Source organism: Carcharhinus amblyrhynchos, chromosome 9, assembly GCF_965287045.1.
Source record: "Carcharhinus amblyrhynchos chromosome 9, sCarAmb.v2.hapA, whole genome shotgun sequence".
NCBI lineage: Eukaryota > Metazoa > Chordata > Chondrichthyes > Carcharhiniformes > Carcharhinidae > Carcharhinus > Carcharhinus amblyrhynchos.
This window is the reverse complement of record NC_137332.1, coordinates 95026175-95049842: the sequence shown is the minus strand read 5'-3', so window position 1 is coordinate 95049842 and position 23668 is coordinate 95026175.

Here is a 23668-nt window from a genome sequence, read left to right as displayed (position 1 = left end):
TACAGGCATCCCAGTTCATCCCTTCTCACTTAGATCCGACTTAGAAATCTGCTTTCAGGCGCCCCCATACGCACTCAGCCTGAAAAAAAAATTGCCAGTCCCACTTGCGCTGTGGGCGGGGCTTAACGTGCCCAAAACGATCAGAGCTCTGAACCACGCACGAGCAGTTAGAAAAAAAATTGAAAAAGTGCACCCGTATCTGATCGCTCCCAGGCCACAGGAAGGAGACAAAGCGACCCGGGAGCGAAAAGCAGTAGCAAATGGTGCACACACACATTGTTGTCCCTCTTATCCATTCCCGCCCCCCCCCCAACTATCCACACACATCATTGTCCCCCTGATCCACATTCGCCCTCACTACCCAAACCTATCGCCACTCCTGCCTCCCTCCTCACCCCACCAATTGCCCGTAGAGTGGCAGTGGACTCCCCCCGCTCTTCCTCCCCACCAGTGAGCGATCAGGCCTCCCCCCCGACCCCCCCGTCAGAGATACATCTTACCCTCCTTCCCTCCCCCACCCCCAAGTCAACGATCTGGCCTCACTCCACCCCCCTGCCCCAGAGAATGGTCTGGCCTCATTCACACCCCTCCCCCCCCACAGAGGAACATCTGACCCGCCTCATCCTCCCTTCCCACCAGAAATCAATCAGCCGCTGCACCACCAGACAACAATCAGCCCTCCCCCCCTTACCATGAGACAATGAACAACCCTCCCCCCCTCACCACCAGACGACGATCAACCCTCCCCACAAGCCAGACAATGATCGGCCCTCCCCCCGCTACCAGAGTTACATCTGACTTGCCTCCTCCTCCTCCCCCACCACAAGCAGACAACAGTCTGGGCTTACTCCCCTCCCCCCCAACCAGAGAATGTTATGACCTGCCTCCCTCCTTCCCCCCACCACTGATCTGAGTCAGAGAGCCGTTGGAAGCACTGAATGCACTTCATCAGCTGGAACGCCCAATTCAGACTCTTATTCTGCAGGTCCATTACAGCGCGGTTCTGGATTGGCAAACGTGGTGGTAAAGGGAGAAATGCTGATAAAGTTGGGCAGGCAGTTCATTAATTCAATTCATGCATTTAAATCACCGTTGTGTGAAGTGGATTGCAGCCATTCCTGGGTTTCAGTAAAGTGGCAATTTGCACGGACGCAGGCACGGATCACATTAATAGCTTCACACCTGACTTTACCACGATTTTTGCCCGAAAACGGGCGCGACACAATGGTAAAATTGGGCCCTATGTCTCTATTTATAAAACTAAGGATCTCACAATAGTTTATTAATCACTTTATCAACTTTGCTTGCCACCTTAAGTATGTTATTTATCTCAGGTCCCTCTGAGATAAGGAATCTGATGTGTTTTGCCAATGCCAAAGCACCATTCTTCTTCCAACACCAGAATTAATTCTGCTGCCTTTAAAATAAATGTCACTACCCCATTAACAGGCATCAGTGTTTAATATCCTGCACAAGGCTGCTTTCCCTCCCTCCTGTAACAGTAAGCGAGTCAGGAAGGATCTTCCGTCTTCCAACGATGGACACAATGAGAATGGCAGATCTGTTCTTTCTTTTTGGGAGGACTTCTAGTGTACTGGTGTCCATGGTTGAAAATGAGGTAAATACCTTCATGTGTTGGTGTTCACTGGTCTCCCTCTTTTCTGGTATTTGGCACATGCTGTTTACACACAGGTCACTCTCATGGTGCCATTGGAAATGACTGGATATTAATGAGGATGAAGTGCTGCCACAACTGTTCACTTATCTGCCACTCTCTATAGTGCTCAACTCTACACCCTATGTATTTTGCCACCATTGCACTTCTGGTGCTGCAAGCCTTTTTCCTGGTCAGACTACATTACCCATGATGCACTGTTTGTCACAACTGCACAAAATTAGGAAAGGGAAGAGGAATCTAGCTCAGAGGCACCTGGTGAGGGATATGGTAACATATTGTGTGGGCAGCACCAGAGAATTGCAAATGTGAATCACAAAAGTAAAATACTGAAGGTATAAAAAATGCTGTAAATACTGAGCAGATCTGGCAGTATCCATGAAGACAAAAAAAAAGAGTTAACATTTCAGGTAAATGAAAGATCATGGACCTGAAATGTTTGTATGTAATAAAAGGTAATTGGAGGCGGGCAGAGATCTGAGAGTTGAAGTTCTGGAGGAGGCAGAGAAATTGAGGACCAGACAGGAAGATAAAGTGCTCCCCACACTAATCTTTTATGTTAAACATTTAAGTGTTATAGGTTGACAGTTAATTTATAAACCTTAGTAGTGCATTATTTAACCCATAATAGGTCACAGCTTTTACAAAAAAATTATTACATCTAAAAAAATTACAAAACTCTACTTAAAAATCCTACCTGTTAAGTGGATAGATCAAAACCAAATTCTCTTCTCTAGAGGCCAATGAATCTGCAGTAAACGGCACTGTATGCAGAATTTGGATCTCACAGCATGCTGGATGCCAGGCAAGGAGAGGACAGCATTCATCATGAATATGGTATCAAGGTAAAGCCAGGGCCATAGAAATCAGTGACAGCACAGACAAGGAAAAAGAGTCATTTTAATGATCACAAAACATGTTTTTAGAATATTCTAAACCTTTTAATGAGACAAGATACTGTATAGTATATTGATGACAGTATAACATTACTAATGTCTTCTTAGATTAGGCTGAATGGAAGGCTCCATGTCCTGAGTGGCAGGAATGAAACTGTCAGATAACAACAGTTTAATGTCCTCTAATGCTTTTCATGCTACAACCAAAGTATTTGACCCTCTCAGCCATGTACATCTGGCCATCTACTCTGTCTCAGACACATATCCTCCACTATCAAACCCTCGCTCTCCATACTCACCACCATATTCCCCTTCTTCACTCCATCTGCCTCCACCCCCCTGTCTCTCTTTTTTCATCCTGTACTCAGCATCTCACTGCCTCTCCCCTTCACCTGTTTCTCGTTCCTTCACCCCATTTCCATATTCTTTACCCATCTTCCCATTCACTGCCTCCTTCACCCCATCTCCACATCCTTCAAGTTCTCTCCCTCCTCAGTTTAATCTCATTCTGACGCACTCAACAATTGCAATCCAATTTTCAATGCTGATAACATGCTTCTGGATCCGATTCTGCAGCCCCACATTCTCAATCCTTCAATTAAATTGTAAATCACATAAATTTGTCAGAATCTGTGCTCTTGAAATGCTAGATCCTGGCTCGGATATTATCAATTGCACCTCCAGGCTAACCTGCTATCTTACCAACTCCCATTGTGGAATGCAAGAGTTTTGAACCCAAGTCCCCAGACTATTACTCTGGATCTTTGGATTTCTAATTCAGAGTTGCAAGACCACTAAACCTTCACCTTCAAGATGGTCTAGTTGGAACCAGAATTAATTAACACCAACACGGGGCCTGAATGACAGCCAAGACCCTGACACTACTGGAGCACCTACAGCACCAATACGAGGAGCAAACAAAACCAATTGGGAAGCCGGCAAGGGAAAATAGTCTTGGGGTCCTTGCTTAGGTGTAGAACACCAGCGTATTCAATGCTGGACTGCACACCATAATCATGAAAATGAACAGGCAGCATGAAGTTAGTTTGCTGTCACATCACATGAATTGGTTCTGGGGTTATTGTGTATAATCATAAATATTGGGTTTATCCAATTTAGCCCAGACCCTGATTTTAAACAAGTATGGTTAATTAGCACAGCACCACACTCCTGTTTTCATCTTTTGACCAAAATAACATTCTTGCTGTTTATCTAAGGGAGATGAAAGCTCATCCAAGATTAGAGTTGGAAAAGCAATATGACAATAGAGGGGATTTGAAGATAGAGTTCGGTGCCATCAGTGTATGTGTTGGCAATAGGTTCCTTTTGAGGAAGTTTCTGGTATCCATGGTATGAAAACCTGCTGTTGTTAGTGCTTCTGAGCTGATGACTGATTTCCAGCGAATATCCAAATAGTGCTGGTGTTACTGAGGTTATCAAATGTCTTTATGGTGAGAATATCCTACCCGTAAAGTGATTCATGATCTCCAAGCAAAAGCCGAGCATTTTTTTTGCTGAAATGAAGTGCTACACGTCTCGTGTTTCACAGCTAGATACTGCTCTCCAAGCAAACCTCTTCCTGCGCTAATGGGTATTAAGTAGTTTAGTGATGTATGTAGTGTGAATATGTTTCCAATTCTATGATTTTGTGGTGGATACTCCTGTCCACATAATGCCAAACTTGTGCTGGCATTTTTTAGTTACTGGTTCCCATGGGGTGAATACTCTACGTTCCAGTGATTGTCAGATGGTTACTGGTCTCAATATTGTTGTTTTCAATTACGCTTAGTGGTCTCCATGGTTTGAAAACTCTTTGTATGTTGGTGTTTCTGAGATGGTTACTGAACTCAGTGGAGCAAATCCTTACCTTTTCTCTGCTGAAGTTTTTGAGGTGGTTCCTGATCTCCAAGTTTTGACAATTTACATTATGCTGATATTTCTGAGTTGTTTCCATAGGATAATCTACCCATGCTAGTATTTTTTGCAACGGACATAAATCTCCATGGTGCCAACAACTGCCTGTACTGGCTTTCCAGAGGCAGTTGCTGATCTCTGTGGAAAATCTTTGCTGCTGTTTCTCAAATGGTAACTTGTCGTCATGGTGTGAATATCCAGTCTATTGTTCTAGCTAGGAGATGAAGGATAGAACTGGAGCCTGGTCTTTAGACACTTACAAACTTTTATTTTTACAACTATACTCCCCAAAGCCCCTCCCACTCCATGACTTAAACACCAAAATCAAGGCTAACACTCCATTACAGAACTAAGGGAGATGTTGTCTTTCAAATGAAATACTTAAACTAAGTTCCAGTCTTCTTGCTCAGGTGCATGAAAAAGATCCCATAGAATTATACCAAAGGAGCGTTATACCTGGCATGTAAGCCATTATTATCCTTCAATCAACATTCAATAGGTTATCTGGTCATTATCGATTTGCTGTTTGTAGGAGTGTGCTGTGCACAAATTGACTGCCACATTTCCTACATTTCAACAGTGATTCCACTTCAAAATAACTTTGTTCACTGTAAAGTGCCATGAGATGGTTATGAAAGGTGCTACATAAGTAAAAATCTCTTTTACTTTTTGACAAGGTTCATTGCAGCAACAAGCCAAGTCTACTTCAGTAACATCTACCAAACCAGAAATATCTATCATCTAGACTGACAAGGGCAGCAGACATTTGGGAACATTGCCACCTGCCCTCCAAGTCACATACCATACTGAGCTGTAATTATATCCCATTCCTTCACTGTCACTGGGTCAAAATCCAGAATTGTCTAACTGTACTCTGGGTGTACCACATGCTGTAGAAATGCTGGCACTGGACTGGGGTCTAACTGGAAGATGCCCTTATAAGAACAGGATATGGTGCTCGACTCATCGATCAATGCGCCATGGCTAGAAACTGCACCGACCTCCTCAGAAGACAAACATAGGACATGGTGGACAGAGTACCCTTTGTCATCCAGTACTTCCCCAGAGCACAGAAGCTATGACATCTTCTCCGGAACTTCAACATGTCATCGATGAAGACAAGCATCTTGCCAAGGCCATCCCCACAATCTCAAATAGACTCTTGTCCACAGCAAACTACCCAGCCTTCAGGACAACAGTGACCACAACACCACACAATCCTACCACAGCAATCTCTGTGAGACAAGCCAGATCATCGACATGGATGACATCATCTTACGTGAGAACACTATCCTCTAGGTACACAGTACATACTTTTGCAACTTGGCCAACGTTGTCTTCCTGATATGCTGCAGGAAAGGACGTCCTGAGGCATGGTACGTTGGGGAAACCACGCAGACGCTGCAACATTGGATGAATGAACACCGCTCGACAATCACCAGGCAAGAGTGTCCTCTTCCTGTTGGGGAACACTTCAGCGGTCACAAGCATTCGGCCTCTGATTTTCAGGTAAGCGTTCTCTGGGACGACCTTCAGGACACACGATAACGCAGAGTTGCTGAGCAAAAATAGCCAAGTTTTGCACACGAGGACAGCCTCAACTGAGATCTTGTGTTCATGCCACACTATCTGTAACGCCCACAACTTGCTTGGGCTTGCAAAATCTCACTTATTGTCCTGGTCTCTTTAACCTGTGCTTAACCCTCTCTCCACTCATACTGTCTGTACCTTTAAGACCTGATTACCTGTAAAGACTCACATTCCAACCATTATTTTATAAACTGAGTTTGTGGCTTTATATGCCCTTTTTGTGAACAGAACTTCACTCACCTGATGAAGGGGCAGCGCTCCAAAAGCTTGTGGCTTGTGCGACCAAATAAACCTGTTGGACTTCAACCTGCTGTTGTGAGACTTCTTTGTGTACCACATGCGACAGTCCAAGAAGGTAACTCACCACAACCTTCAAAAGGGCAATTAGGGTCAGGCCATAAATGGCAGCCTTCCATATCCCATTAATTAATTTATAAAAAGACACATACACACACAAACAAAATTTATCTTGAAACCCAACAATCACTTTCAGTCCCATATATATATAGTGCAAGTGATTTCCCAGTTAAAGCAAAACATCTGAATAAAATTAAGCATTAAGTTCCTACTTCAATTTGAATTGTAACTTGACCTATAAGAATTTTATATTCTACTCACAATTTATAAACTCAACAATCCTAATTTTTTTCTTAACTATCTTATTAACTTACTGCTCCACCTTTTAATGATTCATATATATGGACACCAAAATTCGTTCATCTACACTTTTTTAAATTATCTATAAATACAACATCTGCAGCATGAGCTTGATTAACCTTCTCAATTACAACATTTGAATAAATCAATGTAGTCAGACACAATTTGCCATTTTTCATATTTCATGGGATGAGTGTCGCCAGCAAGTCCAGTATTTATTTGCCCATCTCTAATTGGCATTGCCTAGTAAGCCACTCAGTCCAATTTCAGAAGGCAGTTGAGAGTTAACCACAATGTTCTGGATCTGGAGTCACATGTAGGTCAGACCAGGTAAGGATTGCAGATTTTCCTTCCCTAAAGGGCATCTGTGAGCCAGATCGGTTTTTACGACAATCTGAAGATCTTGATGAGCCATGCTGTCAATTCCTGAATTTAAATTCCACCATCTGCCATGGTGGAATCTGAATCTATGTCCTTAGGGCATCAGCTTGGGCCACTAGATTACCATTCCAATGACTTTGTCACTATGCTACCATTCCTCCCAATTTAACAGATTGGTGCTCGCTCTCTCATAAATGATATAGTTCCAAATGAAAGTTGATATTTTTCTTTCATGGTGGCCTCCAACAACATGCCCACCAGAGTGTGTTCAACTGATTGGCCTTTATTTTCTTTTTCCCCTTTTTTTAAAACAGTGGACTAACATTAGCATTTCTCCAGTCCACCAAACTACTTGTTTCTAAATAATGAATTGAAAGGTTGTGACAAATGCTGCTGTAACATTACATGGACTTTGACCAGTGCTAGTGTTTTTGAGATGATCAATAGTCTCTGTGGTGTTTTTGAGGAAGCTATTTATCTCCATGCTATGAATACATATTTGCTGTTTTTTTAAATTCATTTATGGGATGTGGGCATCACTGGTTTGACCAGCATTTGTTTTCCATCCCTAGTTGCCCTTGAGGAGGTGGTGGTGAGCTGCCTTCTTAAACCAGTGCAGTCCCTAAGGTGTAGGTACACCACAATGGAGAGAATTCCAGGGTTTTGACCAGCAACAATGAAGGAAAAGTGATAAAATTCCAAATCAGGATGGTTAGTGGCTTGGAGGGGTCCTCCAGGTGATAATGTTCTCAGGTATCTGCTGCTCTTGTCCTTCTCGATGGTAGTGACCACGAGTTTGGAAGATGCTAAGAAACTTTGAAGTCTTGCTGTAGTGCACCTTGTAGATGGTACACACTGCTGCCACTGTTCATTAATGGTGGAGGGGTTGAATGTTTGTGGAAGGGGTTGCAATCATGCTTTGCCCTGGATGGTGTCAAGCTTCTTGAGTGTTACTAGACCTGCACTCATCCAAGCAAGTGGAGAATATTCTATTGCAGTCCTGTCTTGTGCCTTGTAGATGCTGAACAGGGTTTTGGAGTCAGCAGGTGAGTTGTTCATTGTAGCATAATGACTCCAACCAATGGAGAGATTTTCAGTCAATTCCTATTGACTCCAGTTTTCCAAGTCTCTTTGTTGCTATACTTGATGCTGTCTTGATGCCACTCTCACCTCAGGCAGTCAGCTCTTTTGTCTATGTTTGAAACAACACTGTAATGAGGTCACAAACTGAGTGATCCTCGCAGAGCCCAAACTGAGCATTGTGATCAGGTTACTGCTGAATAAATACCGCTTGATGGTGCTGTTGATGACCCCTTCCTTAACTTTACTAATGATCGAGAGTAAACTGGTGGGAGGTTATTGGCTGGTTTGAATCTGTCCTGTTTCTTGCATACAGGACACACACAGGCAATTTTCCACATTGCCAGGTAGATGCCAGTGGTAGCTGTACTGGAAAAGCTTGGCTGGGGACGTGGCACAAGGTTTTCAAAGTGTTATTAATCTTTATGGTGTGAATATCCGCTTGAGTTGGTGTTTCTTAGATGGTTTTTGGTTTTCATACTGTGAGTACACACCTGTGCAGGTGTTTTTCAAGTATTATTTGTCTCCATGATATGAATATAGACTTTCGAAGTGTTTTTGAGGTGATTTCTGGGCTTCATACTATGAACAACCAAGCCGTGTGGTTAGTTTTGAGGTAATTATTAGTCTCTACGCTGCAAAGACACAATCTGTGCAAATATTTTTGAGGTGGTTACTAGACTTCATGTTGTGAATACTCATTTTGCTGCCATGTTTTAGATGGTCACTGAGCTTCATGATGTGTAAGTCATCGTTTTGCTGGTGTTTTTGAGGTGGTCATTGGTTTTCATAGTGTGAATCCTCAGCTAACTTGTGTTTTTGGGATGGTCACTGATGTTCCTGCTATGAGTTCCTATCTTGATGAAGTGTTTAAGATGGCTCCTGGTTTCCATAGTGTGAATCCCCATATTGTTGATGTTTTTGAGGTGATTACTGGTCTTCATGGTATTAATTCTCACCTTGCTGGTGTTTTTGACATAGTTGCCAATCTTCTTGAGTGTGAAGACAGCTTTGCTGGAATTTTCAAAGGTGGTTATTGGTCTTCATGTTATGAATTCAGATGTTAGAGGGATGTTTTTCCACACAGAGGGTTGTGGGAGCCTGGAATGCACTGCCAAGTAGGGTGTTGGAGGCAAAGATGCTAGGGTTGTTTAAGACTTACCTAGATAGGCATATGAGCAGACTAGAGATGGAGGGATACAAAAGAATATTCTAGTTGAGGATCAAGAGCCTCAGAACGTTACTGGGAATTAATAGATTCCTATCGGCCGTCCAACAAATTTTATGGCTCACCTGTCTCTTTATGTTGGAGCTATTGGAGATCTTCCATTAATGTTTGTAGAGGCTGTTGTATGTTTATTGATGTCTCTTTTTTACATCCACAGGCGATTCAGTCTGCCTTGTTGGCCAACAAGGGGCATACACACGGTGGGTCGTGCGAGGGCTGCTCTTGGATGTTGCTTCGAGAGTTGCCTAGTGCTTCATGTCATTAGTGTACGCTTAAACTGGACCAACTGACGGGCAACATGACAGCTCAGTAACTATCACTGTTTGCTATGCAGTTACAGGGACCCGGGTCAGATCTCCGGCTTGGGTCAGTGTCTGTGACAGTTTGCACCTTCTCCCTGTGCTTGCGTGGGTTTTCTTCAGGTGCTCTGGTTTCCTCCCACACCCCAAAAACGTGCTTTTAGGCTGACTGGTGTTAATAAATTGTCCCTAAATTGGATCTCCCTTAATTTGGCGCACATATAATTCCCTAAATTTGCACCCCTTTATTGTGGAGTCCACTAGATGTAGACAAAAGTCATAGGTAGAACGAGGATTGGAATGAGGCACTCTCAATGTTAAAATGGGCGGTGCAGGCTTGTAGGGCCGAAGGGCCTGTTTCCTGTGCTGCGTTGTTGTTGAATCCGACGTTGCTAGTGCTTTTCAGGGGTTCACAGTCTTCATGGTATTAATACTCCCCTTGCTGGTATTTTTGAGATGATCACTGATCTTGAAAGTAGAAAGGAACTTAAAAGGGTCAGGAGGGCTAAACAGGTCGCGAAAATTAATTGGCCAGCAGGATTAAGGAAAATCTCAGGGCTTTTTATATAAAGAGCAAGAGGATAGCCAGGGAGAGGGTTGGCCCACTCAAGAACAGGGGAGGGAATCTCTGCATGGAGCCAGAGTAAATGGACAAGTTATTAAATGAGTACTTTGTGTCAGTATTCTCCAAAGACAAGGACTTGGTGGATGATGAGTCTGGGGAAGGGTATGTGGATAGTTTGGGTCATGTTAATAAATTGCCCCTAAATTGGATCTCCCTTAATTTGGCGCACATATAATTCCCTAAATTTGCACCCCTTTATTGTGGAGTCCACTAGTTGTAGATAAAAGTCGCAGGTAGAAGAAGGATTGGAATGAGAATTGAATCAAAAAGGAGGTATTGGGAATCTTGAAAAACATTAAGGTAGACAAGTCCCCAGGGATATATCCCTGAACACAGAGAAGCAAGGGAGGAAATTGCTGTGCCTTGAGAGAAATCTTTGTATCCTCACTGACTACAGGGGAGATTCCAGAAGATTGGAGAATAGCCAATGTTGTTCTTTTGTTTAAGAAGGATAGGAAGGTTAATCTGATAATTGCAGGCCAGTGAGCCTTATGTCACTGGTAGGGAAATTATTGGAGAGGATTCTTTGAGACAGGATTTACTCCTACTTGGAAATAAGTGGACATATTAGCAAGAGGCAACATGGTTTGGGGAGGTCATGTCTCACTAACGTGATAGGGTTTTTCGAGGAAATGATGAAGATGATTGATGAGGCTAGTGGATATTGTCTACATGTACTTCAGTAAGACCTTTGACAAGGTCCTTAATGGCAGACTGGCACAGAAGGTGGTCACATGGGATCAGAGGTGAGCTGGCAAGATGGATACAGAACTGCCTCAGTCATAGAAGGCAGAGGGTAGCAGTGGAAGGATGCATTTCTGAATGGCGGGCTGGGACTAGTGGCGTTCCTCAGGGATCGGTTTGGGTTTTTTGCTGTTTGTAATATATTTAAATTATTTGGAGGAAATATATATAAATGATTTGGAGGAAAATGCAACTGGTTTGTTTAGTAAGTTAGGACAGCACAAAAGGTTGGTGGAATTGCGGCTTATGATGAGGACCATCAGAGGATACAGCACGATATAGATTGTTTGGAGACTTGGGCGGAAAGATGGCAGATGGAGTTTAATCCAGACAAATGTGAGGTAGTGCATTTTAGAAGGTCTAATATAAATGGGAAATATACAGTAAATGGCAGAACCCTCAACAGTATAAGCAGAGGATCTGGGTGTACAAGTACACAGATCACTGAAAGTGGTAACACAGATGGAAGTTTATTTATTAGTCACAAGTAAGGCTTACATTAACACTGCAATGAAGCTACTATAAAATTCCCCTCGTCGCCACAGTCTGGTGCCTGTTCAAGTCAATGCACCTAACCAGCACATCTTTCAGACTGTGGGAGAAAACCCACACAGACACCGGGTAAACATGCAAACTCCACACAGACAGTGACCCAAGCCGTGAATCGAACCTGGGTCCCTGGCGCTGTGAGGCAGCAATGTTAACCACTGTGCCACTATGTCGCTCACAGAAGGTAGTCAAGAAGGCATATGGCATGGTTGCCTTCATCAGCCAAGGCACTGAGTTTAAAAATTGGCAAGTTATGTTGCAGCTTTAGAGTACCTTAGTTAGGCCGCACTTGGAATATAGTGTTCAATTCTGGTCGCCACACTACCAGAAGGATGTGGAGGCTTTGAAGAGGATACAGAAAAGATTTCCTAGGATGTTGCCTGGTATGGAGGGCATTAGCTATGGAGGAGAGGTTAGAGAAACTTGGTTTGTTCTCACTGGAGCGATGGAGGTTGAGGGGAGACCTGATAGAAGTCTACAAGATTATGAAGGGCATGGTCAGAGTGGATGGTCAAAAGCTTTTTCCCCAGGGTGGAAGAGTGAATTACTGGGGGTATAGGTTTAAGGTGTGAGGGGCAAGATTTAAAGGAGCTGTACGAAGCAAGTTTTTTTTTACACAGGTGGTGGGTGCCTGGAAGTCACTGCCAGAGAGGAAGTGGAAGCAGATACGATAGTGACTTTTAAAGAGGTGTCTGGACAAATACATGAATAGGATGGGAATAGAGGGATATGGTCCCCAGAAAGGTAGGGGGTTTTAGTTCAGATGGGCAGCATGGTCAGTGCGGGCTTGGAGAGCCACAGGGCCTGTTCCTGTACTGTAATTTTTGTTGTTCTTTGTTTATGATATGAATCATTGCCTTGTTGGTGTTTTTGAGATTGTTATCAATCTTCATGGTGTGAATAGCTACCTTGTTTTTTTTGAAGTGTTTAGTAGTCTTCATGAAATAAAATCCTGAACTTTGCTGTTGTTTGAGATAGTTGATGATCTTCATGGTGTGAACTACCTTACTGGTATTTTTGGGGTGGTCGCTGGTTTTCATGGTGTGAATCTCCATGCTACTGGTGTTTTTGAGGTGATTACTGGTCTTCATTTGTGAATCCTCAGCGTGTTAGTATTTTGAGGTGGTCTCAGTCTTCACGATGTGAATATCCAACTTGCTGGTCTTTTTGAGATGGTTATCAATCGTCATGGTATTAATATCTACTTTGCCCAAACTAAGAGTTGAGTGGTGAGTAGTAATTGCTGAGTTGGATTATGAGGTAATTACTGCACTTCATGGTATGAATGCCAAACTTGGTGTTATTGAGATGATTACTGGCCACCATGATGTGAATCCCCATATTGCTGGTGTTTTTGGGGTGGTTACTGTTCTTCATGGTGTGAATCTCCATGCTTCTTGTGTTTTTGAGATGGTTATCAATCTTCGAAGTGTGAATCCCAGCTTGCAGATATTGTTTGAAGTGATTACTGGTCTTCTGTATGAATCACCCCACCCCACTCCCACCTTGCTCGTGTTTTTGAGATGGTTAACAATTTTCATGGTGTTAATGCCCACTTTGCTGGTGTTTTTGACATGGTTATCGATCTTCATGGTGTGAATTCCCACACTGCTGGTGTTTTTGAGGTGATTACTGATCTTCTCGGTCTGGATACCCACCTTGCTGGTGTTTTTGAGGTGATTACTGATCTTCTCGGTGTGGATATCCACCTTGCTGGTGTTTTTGAGGTGATTACTGATCTTCTCGGTCTGGATATCCACCTTGCTGGTGTTTTTGAGGTGATTACTGATCTTCTCGGTGTGGATATCCACCTTACTGGTGTTTTTGAGGTGATTACTGATCTTCTCGGTGTGGATATCCACCTTACTGGTGTTTTTGAGGTGATTACTGATCTTCTCGGTGTGGATATCCACCTTACTGGTGTTTTTGAGGTGATTACTGATCTTCTCGGTGTGGATATCCACCTTACTGGTGTTTTTGAGGTGATTACTGATCTTCTTGGTGTGGATACTCAGCTGTACTGGTTCCAATGTTTGCGTCTCGTGATCCTGCGCAGGCGCTGTGGAGCCAGATGTTCAGCCGGTCGGAACTACATTACCCATGCTTCATGGCACCCCACGCCTGCGCAGTAAGGACTGTCAGCGTGGAATCGAGATACGTGGACTGCGATGCCCGATGGGAATTGTAGTCCTGACGCGCTGACTCGCTTCTCCAGGCGCGCGCAGGGGCGGTTGACGCTCAACGTCTGGGAGTTCGACCCTTGAGAGCTCGCGCGAGCTGGAGTAGTCGTCAGGGGGCGCTGGATTTGAAGGTGCGCATTCGTAAATGTGTACCCTCGCCTGCAGCGCCCCCGGGGGTCGGAGGGAGTGTTTTCTGCAATATTGAAAATGCAAGCTTCCTGATTGTAAGATTAGCTGGGGTAGTTAACTGAGTGCAAAAACAGTGACTCCATTTAAAATAAACTGGGAGGTGTTTTTGGTACATCCTAAGGATGTAAATAGACTACGTTACCTGTGTGGAAGAACAAACTTCAATCATCTGAGTGATAGAAGTCCATAGTCCAAAATATAAGCAAATACTTCACAAATAGGAGGGTACTGTTCCAGCACTGATAATACAAGGGACCCCACTGTTCTTTATTGTATGTCAGATTTAGGGACCTTTGTTCCAGTGTTAGAATGAGAGAGGCTGAGGGGAGGAATGGGCCTGGTAGTGTATTGTGTACCTGACAGTGCAAGTTAGTTCCTTTACATTCCCATTTGAGTTATGAGAAAAAAAACATGTTTTTAATTGGTGAATGAGATGATGACACTTAACCTTTCCCAAAGACAGGGAGGCATAGTAAGGAGGGAAAATAGAGTGGCTATATTTTAAAAACAAGAGATATCTAACCTAAGCAAATTAAAAAGAAAAGCAATTGGGAAGAATCTGAAAATTAAAAAGGGTAAAGTTGGTAGAAAGATTGAGGCATTAAAAGGGGGAAAACACTAAGGAAATAAAGAGAAGGAGGGTGAATTAAGGGGATTGATTAACGCTGGTAAACAGGGACTGTTGGCCTGGAAATCCCCTCAGTACTATCCTGATCACAACAGCATGACTCAGGCACATCAGAACTCTTTCACTTTCAGCTGCCATTGGGTGTGGTAGCAGAGGTCTGCTGCTGGTACATAGACTAGCAGCAGACACTCTGCACACAATCCTATCTATATACTCAGCTATAAGTTCATCAGTCTCCCATGCCTCCTCTGCTGGGTCATGATTCTGAAGTTGTCCCATTCCATTCATATTAGGCTGAACATGACTTACAGGAAAAGTCTGTCAAGCTGAAAAGCAGAGGATGCTTACACTGTTCCAACTCCAGAGTGAAAAGTCTGACAACACCAGGTTTTAGTCCAACCTATTTATTTGATAATATGCTCACAAGCTTTCGGGTTAGTCCCTTCGTCAGGTGAATGGAGAGTTCTGGCCTCAGACAGAGCATATAAAGCACAGACAGTAATCTCTAAACTGTCTGTGCTTTATATGCTCTGTCTGAGGCCAGAACTCTCCATTCACCTGACGAAGGGACTAACCCGAAAGCTTGTGAGTATATTATCAAATAAATAGGTTGGGCTAAAACCTGGTGTTGTCAGACTTTTCACTGTGTTTACGCCAGTCCAACGCCGGCATACCCACATCACAACTCCAGAGACCAGACTGGAATCTGGAGAAATTTATAATGCAACAATTCCAGGCAATGTTAGTTTAAACCAACAAAGTTAAACCACCCAATGCCACTGTCAAACCCCAATTTCCATCCAATCCCACTAACAATCCCCAACTCAAATCCAATTCCACTGACAATTCTCACACCTAATCCAGGATACAGTGTGGGAATAAGCATAGATCCCAAGGGAACATCAGGAACAACAGTATGGGAGCAGGCATTGAAGATGTTGCAAATGAGTTTGTGACTACGATTGGATATAAAAGAACGGATAAGGTAACTGCATTCCCACCCAGCTGTATTACAATGAGGATGCTTGCAGATGGAGGTTGTGATCCACTGAATCAAAGGCTGAATCAAAGGTAAGAAGTCTGACAACACCAGGTTTAAGTCCAACCGATTTATTTGATAGTAAACTCACAAGCTTGAGGTTCCCCTCTTCATCAGGTGAATCGACATGGATGACATCATCACACATGAGAATACCATCCACCAGGTACACGGTACATACTCTTGCAGCTCGGCCAACGTTGTCTATCTAATACGTTGCAAGAAAGGATGTCCCGAAGCATGGTACATTGGGGAGACCATGCAGATGCTACGACAACGGATGAATGAATATCGCTCGACAATCACCAGGCAAAACTGTTCCCTTCCTGTTGGCAAACACTTCAGCGGTCATGGGCATTCGGCCTCGGACCTTTGGGTAAGCATTCTCCAAGGTGACCTTCACGACAAATGACAGCACAGAGTTGCTGAGCAGAAACTGATAGCCAAGTTTCGCACACGTGAGGACGGTCTCAACTGGGATCTTGGGTTCATGTCGCACTATCTGTACCCTCATGACTTGCCTGGGTTTGCAAAACCTCACTTACTGTACTGTCTGGAGACAATACACATCTCTTTAACATGTGCTCAGTGCTCCTTCCATTCACATTGTTGGCCACTTTAAGACTTGAATAGCAGGTTAGGTGTAAAGATTCACATTCTAATCAGTAATCTGTAAACTGTCTGTGCTGTTATATGTACACTCCACTCACCTGACGAAGAGGGGAAACCTCAAAAGCTTGAGTTTACTATCAAATAAATTGGTTGGACTTAAACCTGGTATTGTCAGACTTCTTACTGTGTTTACCCCAGTTCAACGCTGGCATCTCCACATCAAAAGCTGCAAACAGGTCAAAAAGAACATGGAGATAAAATGTACATTGTCACAGTTACATTGATAAAGACATACCAGTACTATGGTAAACTGATTCAAACATGGAATATTCTTCACTCTGGCTTCCCTAGTTTTTTTCCAACCTTTTCATCACCCACATCCAGTTTTTGCAGATTCTCTTGCCTTTCCTGGCCCCTCCAGTCCATTTCCCAGGGACTCCTCTTCCCTGCTCTATCCCAGCCTTTCTTCACATATCCCACACCACCACAGGCTCACCCAACTCTTCCAGTTGCTCCTTCCGTGCCTCTTCTGGCTGATCCCAGCCATTACCTCAGTTCTCTAGATTGATATTCATTCGGCACTTACACAATCTGCTAGTTTTTTTTAATGTCTCTGTATATTTTATTAGTCCTTCTCAAAATTAGTCACACCACTCTAATCGGCTTCATGTTCAAACTGAGATCATATTTCTGATACCAAACCGTTTGTATAAATAGTGAGGTACCGTGTTCCTGCGCTGATCTTTATGGAATACCAATTCTCGTGATTTGCCAGTCGAACTAGCTACCTTTTTAATGTCTCTTTGTTTTGTAGTCAGCTTTGCTATCAATACCACTTTACATGTTCTGACCTTAGTTACGTATCTACTCAGCAGTATTTAGCTGAAAGCTTTCTGGAAATCGAAATGTAAAATAAAGTCATGAATTGCAGTGAGAATTTCCTCCTCTTACTGCAGCAGGGTCTCGCTCATAACAAACAAGTCTTCTCAGCAAGACCACACCCTTCACTGATGTGATAAGTGGAAGACACGCCTCTTTGGGGTCAGTGTTTTCTTAAATTACGTTTTCAAATGTATTGAAACAGTTCTGTCACTTTTTCAACAGTTCTCAACTTTATAAATACTTTTATAACAGTTTGGAAAAGTTTATAAATGTTTCAAATGGTGAAAAACAGCAGAGGGAACAAAGAAGACTGAAGAGAGGGACGGGAGACAAATGTATAGAGCGAGATAAAAATGGAGGCATAGAGACCGAAAGAGAGGCGGGATGTTTATAGAGAGAGCAAGGGAGAGAATCTGAGACAGCGAGCTAAACACTAGGACCAAAAGACAGAGAAACGAAGATACAGACTCAGAACCTAAAGAATAAACCCAAGAAGGAAGTGATTTGAGAGAGAGAGACACACACACAGGGAGAGAGAGAACATCTAGACACGTTGAGACATAGAGAAAGCGAGGGAGATCCAGACTCAGAGAGACTGAGACAGAGGTGGAAACTGAAACACTAGACCCAGAGACCCCAGACCAATGCTCCCCAAACTGTTTGCAATGTAACCTTATTTTAACATTTGAAAATTGATGTGATTCTAGGTGCCACAAGAACAAAACAGCATCAGTAAATTTAATTATCAAAATACACAAATTAAAGATAAACATACAACACATTATACAAATATAAAATTCTGTGTATTTAAACAATTTTATATAATGTTATTTTATGTATTCACTGGGTCTTATCAGACACATGGGTATGTATGCACATTATAGCATCTTTAAATCTGATCACTAATGTGATATACCAATGCAGACAAGTGTACTAAATCTGTATAAATAAATGTTGATGACAGGAATATTAATTTCAGCACATTAGTGTGCTATCAGGATAGTTAGTCTCACAGAATGAAAATTCTGACAGAGAAACTCTGAAAATTGTTTCATTGCAAAAAGGTACTGCAGAAAATTTCAAATCCTCAAATTATTAAATCCTATTTCTGAGTCCAATATACAGTGATCCAGTGTTGATACTGATTTCCATCAGTTGCCAATCTAAGTCCCTTTAATCTCTGTTCTGTTTTGTAGCCACCCTTGCGATCAATAATTCCTGTCTCTAGACTCTACATGTTCTGTCAAATAAGAACATAAGAACATAAGAAATAGGAGCAGGAGTAGGCCATCTAGCCCTTCGAGCCTGCCCCGCCATTCAATAAAATCATGGCTGATCTGTCGCTGCTCAGTTCCACTTTCCCGCCCTCTCCCCATAACCCTTAATCCCCTCTCTTATCAAAAACCCATCAACCCGCGTCTTAAAAATATTTAGCGAGGCAGCCTCCACCACTTCAACGGGCAGAGAATTCCAGAGATTCACCACCCTTTGAGTGAAGAAGTTCCTCCTCAACTCCGTTCTAAACCGCCCCCCTTTTATCTTGAGGCTGTGCCCCCTAGTCCTACTGTCTTTTTTGAGCAGGAAGAGTCTTTCCACCTCTATCCTATCCATCCCATTCATCATCTTATACGTCTCAATGAGATCTCCCCTCATTCTTCTAAACTCTAACGAGTACAAGCCCAGTTTATTCAGCCTCTCCTCATAGCTCAACCCCCTCAACTCCGGTATCAGCCTAGTAAACCTCCTCTGCACTCCCTCCAAGGCCAAAATATCTTTGCGCAGGTGCGGCGCCCAAAACTGCACACAGTACTCCAGCTGCGGCCTCACCAATGCCCTATACAGCTGCAGCAAGACCTCCCTACTTTTATATTCAATCCCCCTCGCTATGAAGGCCAGCATCCCATTCGCCTTCCTGACCACCTGCTGCACCTGCAAGCTGGGTTTTTGCGACTCATGCACAAGGACCCCGAGGTCCCTCTGCACCGTCGCCTGCTGCAGTCAAATCCATGTTGTCAGGCTGACATTGAAAAGGTTTTGGACCCAACTGAATTTTCTGACGTTGAGGGTGGTGGTGGGAAAAGAAGCAGAGTGCAACTCCAGATAGCGGGAATGGTTGGTCATCCCATGAGTGGGAGACTGTTGAATGTCAGACAAGAATTTGGAAAGTGAAGAGAAAGATCCTTAGTCCAACTTCAGCAAATTAATCTTCCAAACTGTTACAAATTTTATAAATACTTTTGTAACAGTTTGGAAAAGTTTACAAACTTTTTAAATACTGAGACAAAGGGAGATGAGAATCTAGACTAGTGAAGAGAGGGAGGGAAACAGATACAGAGAGAGACAGAATTAGAGATCAGGAGACTGAGAGAGAAGCAAGACACTGGGACAGGTAGAGAGAGGGAAAGAATCTGGGGCAGCAACCCTACCTACTGAGAGAAAAAGACATAGAGAAACTGTAACATAATGGTATTGTCACCAGAGGTAGTCCAGAGATCCAAGGTGACTGGGTTCAAATTTTTACTATATTTGAATCAATAAAAATCTGGAATTAAAAGTGTAGTAGTGACTATGAAGTCATTGTCGATTGTTGTAAAAACCCATTTGGTTCACTAATGTCCTTTAGGGAAGGAAATCTGTCCTTACTCACTCTTGCATTCATGTAACTCCAAATCCACAGCAATGTGTTTGACTTTCATTTGAAGGCAATTAGGGATGGGCGATAAATGCTGGCCCAATGATGCCCACATCCCATGAATGAATAAAAAATATGCAATTGTCTTCATTGAATGCAATTAATGTGGAAGCTCAGGTGTTTCTCATGCGTCAGTGTGAACTCAATGGGCTGAAGGGCCTCCTCAATGCAGTATGATTCTATGATTCTGTAACTGATGTGATGTAATCATTCCTTTGCAGAATGTTTGTGTTCCTTGTATATTTGCATTCAGTTAATTTGTTTCCTAGATGCATCTGTGACATAAGCAAGGAAGTAAATCTGGATTTGGTCACAGAAAAATCAACTTTTTTTCAATCCATTGCAAATGCAAGCAGCGAATCACTCATTTCCTTTGTAGTACCCTGCGTTTTGATGGTCAGTGGACTTCAGTATGAAACAATGGCAGATCAAATCTTTGTCTTCACACAATTTTGTAAAAAGACACAGAGAAGGTCTATGAGGTTTAAGGTAGTTCACAACTGATGTGACTGACAGAATTACAGATTGCAGAGGGAGACCATTTGTCCCATTGAATCTGCACTAACTTGCTGAAAGAGCATTCTACATAACCCTACTCCTTTTCCATATTCTCCGTAACCTTGCATATTGTTTATTTTCCAACAGAAATCCAATTCACTTTTGAATATCTCAGTTGAACTGGTTAAGGACCAGATCAGAAACTCCAAGTTATATCTTGAAGTTAGTCTAGACCCAACTATTTTTGATTTTGTCATTAGGATGAGCATAAGGTGTTTCAATCCAGCTGTGATTCTATTGACCCACTCGGAAATTTTTATTAAAACCAACTTTATTTAACAATACAGTTTAACTATAACAAAAAGAATTAGCATAACCTTTACCAATTGAAATACTTAAACATGATGAAGTATAATTGCTTGCTGTGTCTATTAGTTCCAACTAAAGCAATATCCCACCTAGCCATAAACTCTTAAACATAGAACACTACAGCACAAACAGGCCCTTCGGCCCACAAGTTGCACCGATCACATCCATACCTACCAAGCCATAAAACTATCTGTAACTCCCAATCCCATTAAATCCCATATACTCATCCAGAAGTCTTTTAAAAGACTCTTCTTCAGAACCATCCTTTTAACCCCTCTGGACAGAAATACAGAAAGAGAGTCTTCTGATTTTCAGACAACAGCCTACAGAGAAAGACACATCCTTAAAGAGCAGAATTCCAGAGAAAAGGAGAAAACATCTCTTGCCTTTTTCAAACCACAGGGAGAGATACCTATTTTCTAATAGGTCCCAGGCTTCAGTTTCCAAAGAGAAATAACTGCTGCTTTCAAATTCAAACCGCAACTTCATGCTTTTCTCCCTATAATCCTAGCTCTGCCCATTCACATGACTTTCTCTTCTGGTCAATCAACCTAATTAAACCCAACACTGAAATCCCAGGGGACAGCCCAAAAAAAAACAAAAATGCACTAGCTCAGATTATAACAAACACCCCATTAACTCCATTCTTCTGCACATTCAGCATGTGGGATGCCAGTTGCAGACAATCAGCACTGTAATCCGAGCTGAAGTTTAAAACATTCTCTTCATAAGAATCATGACACAAATACCTTTTGTAAAGGCACAGTATTGTCACAAATCTGTCTCTCAAAAAGTTTGTTCCAGACTCCAACCAGCCTATAGGTGAAAAAATATTCCCTCACGTCACCTCAGCTCCTTTTGGCCATTATTTTGGATCTGAATTATTTGGACCTGCTGCAATACATCTGTGTTCAGTTTTTTAATTGCCAACTGTGCCGTGTGAATCATGTAGTCAATACTGTTTTTACCAAGGCATGCATTCCTGATTTGTGGCCTGCCATGGTTGGAACACCATTCATACAAAATGCAATCCCAGGGAATAGTTTTGACTTCCATGTAATCCTGTAACACACTGAACTACACACAGATCCTTGATCGGGAAACGAGAGACAGAATACAATGACTTCATGAATATTATTCTCCTACATGTGGACCACAAAAGTCAACATGTGTGCATCACGCCCTCAGTGCTCATGTTAATTTGAGGGTAGGTCTGCATTTCAGATGCTCCAGCAGCGTGATTTCCTGATTAGCCACAATTGCCTTTTTTCTTTGCTACACCTAATTGCTTCTGCCTCCACCCCATTTTAACCATTATTGTGTGTAGTTTCTTTGCCTGTACAATCCAATAGCCTAGCTCAAAAAGATGCTTTTTCAAAGATGGTTAAGGCCCTCTTAAAACTCAACTTGTTGCAGTGAAAGCTCCTCTTGTTGATGTTGGACGAAAGTTCCTGTGGATTTACCAACACATTTCTTGTGAATGGTCTCTAAGTGTTGCTAAGGTTATCTGGCTTCATGCTTTCCCTTGATGGCACTTGATGTTGGAGCAATTGAGGCATTTTGACTTTTCTTCGGATTTGATGACAACATTTGTAATACCATGAGGTGTTCAAAACCATGATGGGTTTGGATAGAGTAGACAGGGAGAATCTGTCCCCACTTGTAAAATGATCAAGAATGAGAAGCCACAGATTTAAAGTGATTTGCAAAAGGAGCAAATGTGATGTGAAAAAAACATTGATCCATACATCAGCAAATGGTTGGGGTCTGGAATGCACTGTCTGGAATTGTGAAGGAGGCAGGTTCAATCGAGGCATTCAAGAGGTCATTACATGGTTACTTGAAGAGAAGCAACATGCAGGATTATGGAGAAAAGGCAAGAGAATAGTATTAAATCATTATGCTTGTTTGGAGAGCAAGTGTAGACACGATGGGCCTTCTGCGCTTTAACACTTCTGTGGTACTCAAGGGAAGCCTCATCATATTTATGCACACCATGCTTACCTTGTTATTTTTCATTTACATAACAATCAAAAGGCTTGCTGTTGGAGGGGACAGATGTAAAAATTTGTCCATAATATTAGAAACCAATTGTTTTTAAAAATGACAGTCAGTTAGGCTGTCTCGCTGCAAATCAGAGATACGATGAAAATGAAATGAAATGGAAGTTGCCATAGTCCCCGGGTACCATAGGCTCCTCCCCACTTTGAGACAGAGGAGGCACATACCAGGCAAATCAGAACCACACTTTCCTCATCCCCAAACCTGCAAATTCAGCATTATTTCCCTCACCCACTCACAGGGTCGCATCAGCTGAAAGACCAGTCATGTATGGTGTTACTTGAAGATTTACTTCCCCCATCCCCCATCCCACTGAACCCCGGGCCAAACATAAAACAAGAGCCTGTGGGTATATCTTGATGGAGGCAGTGATGTGGGACCTTGGAGCTCATTATTTTTTTGTTATTCATTTGTAGGATGTGGGCGCTTCTGGCTGGTCAGCATTTATTGCCCATCTCTAGTTGCACTTGAGAAGGTGGTTATTCCCTCCCTCCTGTCATGTAAACCACAACTGGAAACAAAAACAGGCATGAGCTGGTGTTGGGGTCTCAGAACCAATATCAGCCTTAACTCCCAATTACATTTGTTCCATGGGGATGTGATCCGCATTTGAGAACCACTGCCTTGAGCATTGACCGGAAGATGCCCAAAGTTGGAGGGTGAGACTATCTAGTTTTGCCCTTCCCAGTTCATCCATGCTTCCCTTTCCTTAAAAACAAAACAGGAAATGCTTGAAAAATCCAGCAGGTCTGGCAGTGTCAGTAGAGAGAGAAACAGAGTGAATATTTTTGAGTCCCTGTGATTTTACTCCAGGACGTGGAGATGCCGGTGTTGGAAGGGAGGAAACACAGTAAGAAGTCTCACAACATCAGGTTAAAGT